Source organism: Bicyclus anynana, chromosome 1 (genome assembly GCF_947172395.1).
Source record: "Bicyclus anynana chromosome 1, ilBicAnyn1.1, whole genome shotgun sequence".
Taxonomy (NCBI): Eukaryota; Metazoa; Arthropoda; class Insecta; order Lepidoptera; family Nymphalidae; genus Bicyclus; species Bicyclus anynana.
In genome coordinates, this window is record NC_069083.1 from 12,510,436 (window position 1) to 12,518,462 (window position 8,027).

At 32.7% G+C, this 8,027-nt stretch overlaps 1 protein-coding gene across 5 annotated transcripts in view; it reads right to left on the reverse strand.

The window, feature by feature from the left end:
* Positions 1-6,895, reverse strand: part of LOC112051380 (phosphatidate phosphatase LPIN2) — a 53,233-nt gene extending 46,338 nt beyond the window's left edge. For 4 of the 5 annotated variants that reach the window (XR_008251682.1, XR_002887234.2, XM_024089986.2 and 1 more), the window contains exon 1: positions 1,707-1,874. The gene's annotated coding sequence lies outside the window, so the exon portion shown is untranslated. Of the gene's footprint in view, positions 1-1,706; positions 1,875-6,760 lie in introns of those variants that run through there. The other variant, XM_052887138.1, reaches the window with a different exon arrangement.
* Between the last annotated feature and the right edge of the window lie 1,132 nt (positions 6,896-8,027).

The following is an 8,027-nucleotide window of genomic DNA, read 5'->3' on the forward strand; positions in this document are numbered from 1 at the left end:
TCATTTATTTAGTTAAATGTATATTGCTACTTATAATCGACGAGCATGCCAAAAATAATAATAGGTACACTGAGTTGAACATAAAATACACCGATAAAAAAAAAAAACTAGAATACATATCGTAATGTCCTTGATGTTTTCAGTTTTCTAAAGTAAACCCATTTTATTGGAAGATAGCCAATGTTACAACTTGTTGCAGGCATGTTTATTACAAATGCGAGGTTATGTGTAACCTTATCTTTGGATTCCTGTTGACTATTACAATACAACCACATAAATGTCGTGGTTAGGTGTCGTCTATATTTTTTTTTTAAATCAATATTTGTGTGATGAGCATGGGTGTTTTCCAGTGTCTGTGTGTATTTATACATTATATAAGTATTTATATGTAGTATATAATTGTATATTAATATTATAATATCAACTATCTTAGCACCCATAACACAAGCTACTCTGTATGTACTTTGGGGCTAGATAGTGATGTGTATTGTTTAAGTATATTTATTATAAAAAAAAAAATACAATATTTTGTAAAACAATTTATTACTATTTAGAGATCGTCCTTATCAACCCATATTCGGCTCACTGCTGAGCTCGAGTCTCCTCTCAGAATGAGATTCTCAGAATTGCGGCAAACTTTCAAGAGTGAAAACTGTCACCCGCACCATCCTACATGCAAGTGGCAACCCCAACAACTTGGATTGGACAATCGGCAAGGGCCTATTGTTCAGTCCAAGTTGTTCAGTGAGTTCAGTCCTTCATATCTAAAAAATAAAATTGCATCCTCTGACAGATGCACGCTAAACCATAACAAAATGTAACATCAATACAATGATAATGATAGAAACCGTTTATTTCATTGAAGGATTAAACGGTTTCTATCATTATCATTAAGATTTGACAAAAATAAACGTTTTCTAATTGTTGTTATCAATAGCCGATGAAAAATGAGGTGATCAAAGTATTAAAGGAATTATTTCTCGTAAATAAAAATTTAGCCATGGTACCGTACTCGTAAATAATAATAGGTATAAAGTAACGAATGAATTTTCAAAAAAAATATTTTGTTACATCGAATTCGTTATTATTCATATGCTATACCTAGAAAAGCTAGTCTACGCAGCATGTTAAAGAAATGTACCACTAAGCACACAACACAATAGTCTTCTTAGTTTGAAATAAACAACGTTGAAGCCAATGTGACTCAATACTTGTTTACTGTTTTTACTTGTTTATTTGTTTAAATACGCATAAATATTTATATATTTATAAAATGAAATACTTCTCCTACAATAAATACGCGTTTAACGAAAGGATTGCCGGAAATAAAAGGCAGTTTTCAGCAGAAATAATCCTTAAAACTATAATGAAGCAGGTGAGATTTGAATGGTAGATTAACAAATTTTGAAAAAAGTCCTACGTGGAATGCTAATTACATTATGTTTAATATTAAAACTTGGAAATTGTACTTAGAAAGTAATACCAACAGTCTGCAACACTTACTGATTACATTCAGTATTTGGGATGTAACATCAAATATAATATTACAGTTCAAATATCAGTTCAAGTGCACTAAGTATTCAATAACAAATAATGTCGTACGGCAAAAATAGTTATCAATTAAATATCACTAAAACTAAAATTAAATAGGAATTCAACTCTGAGAGTGACATTTTAAATCAAAGAAAAAAAAAGACTAGACTAACCTGAAATTAATAAGGTGATGATAGATGGCGAGGTTGATGGAAATACCACTCAACACTTCGAACTATCTGATTGTTGAGTTGCGAATTTCACGCACGAACACAAACACGACGAGACTAAATGAGATTAATCAAACGCGTGCGATGCGCTTCGAGTACAATTATACACTGATGATTTTTGCAAGCAACAGTGGCGGTGGGCGCGCCAGTTACCGATAGTTCCAAAGCAATCATTCTGTGACAGCTTAAGAGCCCGTGAACCCCAGACCTTCGTCATTTTATAAAAGCTGAAAGTTTGTCAGCTCATACTCCTACCATAAGTACGGTAGTCAATCATGGAGTTTGGACCATGGTGGCTTTGGGAGGTAGCAGGTTTTAAGGATCCAGACCCTCAACCGTCTAAGTATAAAGTGTAATTTTTTACTGTTTTCCTCAGCATAAAATCAGAAATTATTTTCCCAGTCGCCAGTCACTTAGTTTCGCGGTAACCTTTCAAAAAACTTCAAGGGTCTCTAGCGAAGGGTTGCCATGAAGCCAAGTGTCTGACGAATGGGGATTTCATTTATCATATCATGCCGATTTCGACTACGGTCGAAACTCCATAGTTGGTTATGTTACTTTTCTATAGTAGGAGCATTAGCTGACAAACTTTCAGCTTTTATAAAATGACGAAGGTTTGGCTGTCGCTGGCCCTCCGTCTGACGTTACGACAGTACAATTAAACGCACACATTGAAGCCCAACGTACATGCGTGATACAAGGAAGCCGATCGAGTTGGTCGCGCGCACTATTCGAACGTGTTGGTGGCGTGGTGTGGCGTGATGTCGTACCGTTTTGTTGCGAAAGTAACATCTGCTGATACACGAAAGTGAAAATTAAGGGCATGGGTTTGTTGTGGTGTGGATTGCCTTTAAATCAAATGATAGGTTTTACATTGCCTAAAAATTGGACTAAATAGGTCTATATGAAATTTATCAATAGTCATACTATGCCTATAATAGGTAAAGAGGATTATTTAAATACATAAATAAGGAAGAATATAACAAAAACAACACAAATTGAATTTGGAATCTTTTTGCTTGCTTACCAATCTCCAAAATATTTTTACATCGATAGAAAAAATTTGGATTTTAATAAAATAAACAAAGACATAGAGCTTACAACATACAAAGCAACACAAACTAAAAGGTTAAAAGACAAGTTTTTTTTTCATGTGAATGGACAAATCGCTATTGCATAATTTAACAATTACACTAAGCCGGTTGAGTAAATATCATTTTAGAATTTTTCACGCAGCCTTATTTGTCTAGGAATGGGTGTGTCATGACGTATTGTTTACGACCAGGCTCGTAGTATGCCGATATACCTGTTGCGTATTATTAAAATGGTACACAAGGCCATTCCTAAACTGCCAATGTCATGTGCTGACCTACTTTCAACCTTATGTCTTTTATGCGAATGTCGAAATGTGCAAGAAAAATGGGTATTGGTTTTAATGTTACGACGAAACACTTTATCGACATTTCGTTATGTAATCTGTTATCGCTTTTACTAGTGCGTATTATTGTTAATGCGGGAGTGAGAGACGCAAAAACATGTTTATTCCACTTGAAAATAATCTGATAATCATAATTATTAATATTATCCATTAAAATCATTATTATGTAACAGTGATAATTCTTAATTTTTCTTTAATTTGGAAGATACAGATAACCACTTAGTGGAATGACTATATTTCATTATTATCAGCCTATTTAAATGGCCCATTACAATTTACAGGGCAAGGCTTCCCTTCTTAAAGGAGAGGGGATATAAATAATTATAATGAAGTAGCTGAACCAACAGACATTGTCCTATAAAAACGTTTACTCTTTTTAGTATTTTTTATCTATAATTTATTTATTAGTACTTTTTTTTAATTTTTAAATTTTAAAAAATAAAATACAAAATATTACGAAACACTATTAAACATTTATAAAAAAAAACAATTCAACCCTCCCGCTGCTACCCGCTGAGTGCCCAAGCAACGGGTGGTCAGGGTTCCAGAATGAACAACTTCTTTTATTATTATTAATTGAAATGTTTTAAAAATTTAAATGTGTGGTTGGGAAGTACAATTTTGAAGTAATTTTAAACTTGAGAAAAATCAAACAATGATTTAGCCAAGATCCATACCAATATTATAAGTGCGAAAGTCTGTCTGTCTGTTAGAGATAAAAATTAGAACTTGCAGCAGATTATATACTTTTAACTAGAAAAATTCATGGGCCTGGCGGGATTTGTGGAAACAGAATTGAAGAATTATAATAAAAAAATCACACCTGCTATTTACTAAGCAAATTCAATGTAATTGAATTGAAACATATTGATCATTAAAAACACATAAATTGAGCGACTAGAAACTCAATGGCCTAAAATTGATTTGCAACCTAATTCAATAATAACAATGAAATCTTGATAGAATGTTGATGTATGAATATGATCATATTTCACATGTCAGAGATGGGCCATAATCGGTGGGCCTATTCACTGATTTGGTATGTATTGATAACTTATCAAATCCACTGAGAAATTTCATCCACGAAGGGTTGTCAGTAGACCCCAGATGACATTTGTTACATAGAATCTCAATTTTGTTTATGTCAAGTAACATAGATCAAAGTTAATTATTGAATAAAAGCCTATCAAGTCTCATAATTCATTGCAACCAGCTGCCATCTCACTATGCTCAACATGGCCCAGAAACAACTCTAGTCAGTGCCCCACCAATTTGCCACACAGTTATGTCATTGTCAAAACCAAAGTCACACGGTCATGCCGCTGTTACACCTGTAATTAGGGACAAAATATAGTCTGTTTAGGCACATCAATCCACACAATCCAGAACAGTCCCAGTTTCAGTAACACAGTGATCGACAGGCAATGGACTGGAATCTAAACTATCAAGCCTTGGTTTACTATTTGGGCACAAGTTATCCTATCCCACTTCTAATGTTGAAAACAGACTGACATACAGAAGTGGTTTAATGGGCATACACAATTATACAATGAAAGCTAATCAAGTCTCATAATTCCTATAAAGAATATAACCAAAAAACTCTATATTAGCAATTAATAACTTCGAGCAGTGCCCGAAGCTTGTGAATATGAGTGCAGGTTTAAAGGTTCCTTTGAAGAAGCATCAACATTCACCTTTATTGCTTGAGCTATTCTCCTCGTACTTGCTAAGTGTCAGACTTCGTTGGGGTGGAAAAAATTTACCCACATTTATGGTAGAATCCAGTTTTTTTTCACATAACTTTTTCTATAATAACAAAAGGACACATGAGAGTCCCAAAGGCAAACATCATTGACAGTAAACAAATATGAGAGTGAATATTTAGCTAAATGAAGCATAAATTAAAAAATTAAATACAAAAAGCTCAGTCAAGACATTTTGAAAGAATGCAGTGAATACAGTGACACAAAATTTTATTATTAGATTATAATCAGAACAGAGTTAATGACAATGTTAGGGAAGACTAGCACGAGTATAAGTAATCTCTGTAGTACTCTATGTTGGGAAATAAGAATTAAGTTTTTAATATTAATTATGAATAACAGTTTTAGTATTACAATTAAAATTACACTTATGAATACTACAGTTATCTATAATGACTTTAAAATTCTAAAATTACTAACATTGTGGTATTTAACAAGTAAAACATTTTGTAGAAGATAAAATAGTAACTATTTAATGATAGAAATATAGATGTAATTTTATTTAAATTTTGTAAAACTACAATGTTCCTAGAGTGTTCTAGAGTAGGGTCCAATTTTTGCTTGTATTCAACTAATCTATAATTATACTAATAGTAATACCTATTAGCATAGTTGTAGATTAGTTAAAGAGGTACAAATGTGAATTTGTGAGGTCTGCGGAGGTAATCTCTGGATCTACTGAAGTTATCTTAAAAATTCCAGACTATATTTTTTCCCTGTTAAGTATACACTGAGTACAAAAGAATAGCAAATGACTGGTACCCTAGAAAAAAACGTAGCAAAGGATGTCAGCCAACAAGATAGGCGGATGATATAAAACTAACAGCAGGAAATCACTGGAGGAGGGTAGCACAAGGGCTTATTATTATTATTAGTGTATACCAAATATCAGGTCAAAAACTGTAAAGGAAAAGAAGAAGGAAGAAAACATCATGAGGAAACCTGCATACTTGAGAATTTTCTTAATTTGCTTAAGTGTGTGAAGTCTGCCAATCAGCATTGAGCCAACATGGTGGACTATTAGCCTGACCTCTCTCATTCTGATAGGAGACTTGTGGTCAATAGTGAGCCAAACGTGGGTTGTTGATGATGATATTAATGAGAACAGGAACTGTGTGGGAGAAAATGTGGGCCATCTGCTAGTATTTTGTTAAGCAATTCTACAGTATGTTTAGCTATACACCAAGCCCTATTTTCCTATTTTAATTTTGATAGACACCATAATTTTAACTTTTAATTCAAGCAGGGTGCCTGCTAAAAATACACTACACTCTAAATTAATGACATTCATGAAATTTATGAAAATATTATGTGTATATTTTACTGTGTAAGAATCAACTAGGGATCATACACCCTGTTCAGATATTTTAAAATGCTACAACAAGAAAAGTGAGACATCAAAATTATACCTACAGGATTGTGATTACCAGTTATTATACAAATACAATTATTATTTATTCCTAGGTAATAAGTAATATTGAATAACAATAATAATGAATAACTTTATCAACAGGGAGTATACTATCCCATTCAAACTCGTAACTTTAAAAACATTCGTTTCGTCATTGTTTGCAATGCACAGCTTCTTTGTTCCCTAGGTTTGATCGTTATGAGCATAATGTATTCGTCGTTTAATTTATACTCATGTGGAATCATTTTATAAAATTACAAGCCATACACAAGAAATGTGACTATTGCATTTAATTGTTTAACTTCTTATAATCAATAAATTTTATGTTGCAATGTTGTAGGGAGACAAAACATGACAGTATTGGTAAATACTTAAAATAACTTACTGATTTGTTTCTCTTCAAATTTTTTTTACACTTTAATAATGCACTAGATAGCTATAAAATAACGCAAAATTCTGTAATAAGATTTAGACAAAATTTAACAAAGCACTCAACTTGACGATTGAATTTGAAGTAAAATAATAATGAAATGACAATGACAATGACAATGACAATGACAATGACAATGACATTGGCTTGGCGTCTGGCGTGGAATTGATATTTGTCACTAAACAAATGATATAGATAACAAATACCCTCAACAGAAGAATAAATACGTTTTATTTGAGGCGTAGAGGAATTAGATAATAATGGAAGAGCATCGCACTTACATTCTGCAACAAAATTGTCTGTCGTTTTTTGAGGGGGATTAGCATAGATTATAACTATTTAGATAATTATCGAAGGGGACGAGGTAAACTCACATCGAAAATATTTAATACCATTAATTACCTATATTATGTGTCCTTACCATGTCCTTACCTACACTACAGACAACTATAAATGCAGAATAAACTTTTGTATTGTTCTTTGCTTTTTATGTATAAATTAGTTGACATTGACCTTATTTACCCGTACCTATTTATCATAAAAATCAAGTCATCATCCCCATTGTGGTCTTTGAGACCTGCAAAATACGTAGTATCTAATATTCTGTGCCTGCAATCTTATAAAACCATAACGGTCGAAATTCCATAAAGTTATCTTACCTGAGGAGCATGGGGTCTGACCTTATAGGCTCTCAACCTAAATGGTTAAGTTTAATAATTATTATCAGTCTTTTAAATAACCTCTAGAAGTTCGGCAATCAAAAATATTAAGAATGTGTTTATGATAGACCGATCCATGTAGGTAGTTTGGTACTTGACATGGAAGAAATACTTTATTATGTAGCTTTTTAAAGGATATAGTAGATTGTTATACAAGGGGCTAAAAAGACCCATTATATTCGAGGTATTTTTAGGGCACGAGCCGTTAGACGAGAACGAGACCGCTAAATAGAAACCGAGTTTATAATGGTTTTAGCCCCGCGTGTTACACTTTGCTTGTCACTACGATTGCGAGAAAATAAAATAATTCAGTACAGTATTCAATGATTTATTTTAATTAAAAATTAAATGTACAAAAGTCTACAATTTTAGATGTTATGGGAGATGCTTTTACACGGTAATATAATTTCAGACTGCTGTGAAGATGATTAATGAGGTAAACGTGGGAGATACTAGTTTAAAAAAGTCCTTTCTTATGTGAATCCATTCGTTTTTCTTTTCTC